An 857-nucleotide genomic window follows, 5' to 3' on the forward strand; every position below is an offset into this window, starting at 1 on the left:
AAAAGATAAGTCTTCAGGTTTTTCTTGAAAGCTGCCACATTTTTGGAATTCTTGACATCGAGTGGAAGGTCATTGAAGAGTCTTGGTGCAGCATAACCGAAGGTTCTTCCTCCTATTGCATGATTCACACTAATTTCGAATACTCTATGTGGATCATCAGCATGTCTAACTCTTACAGCAGCGCTGGTAGCTTCAGGGTAGGGGACCAAGCAATCACGAAGATATTTAGGCTTATCACTTGTAAGTACTTTGTGAGTCAACAAACAAATCTTAAATTCAATTCTAGCCTTAACAGGTAACCAATGTAGATCGATCAATGCAGGAGTTATTCTCTCCCATATTTTAATGACTTTTATCAGTCTAGCCGCCCGGTTTTGCACCTTTTGAAGCTTTCTTAGTAGTTTATTGGGCAATTTGTAGTACAGAGAATTGCAAGAATCAAGCCTTGATATTACGTGACTCGTCACTAAAATTTTTGTGCTGCCCTCTGTTAAATATTTTCTAATAAATGCTATGTTATTATTATTATTATTATTATTATTATTATTATTATTACTTGATAAGCTACAACCCTAGTTGGAGAAGCAGGATGCTAAAAACCCCGGGGGTCCAACAGGGAAAATAGCCCAGTGAGGAAAGAAAACAAGGAAAAATAAAATATTTTAAGAACAGTAACATTAAAATAAATATTTGGTATATAAGCTATAAAAACTTTAACAAAACAAGAGGAAGAGGAACAAGAACACTGTGCCAGAGTGTACCCTCAAGCAAGAGAACTCTAACCCAAGACAGTGGAAGACCATGGTACTGAGGCTATGGCACTACCCAAGACTAGAGAACAATGGTTTGATTTTGGA

Source organism: Palaemon carinicauda, chromosome 19 (genome assembly GCF_036898095.1).
Source record: "Palaemon carinicauda isolate YSFRI2023 chromosome 19, ASM3689809v2, whole genome shotgun sequence".
Taxonomy (NCBI): Eukaryota; Metazoa; Arthropoda; class Malacostraca; order Decapoda; family Palaemonidae; genus Palaemon; species Palaemon carinicauda.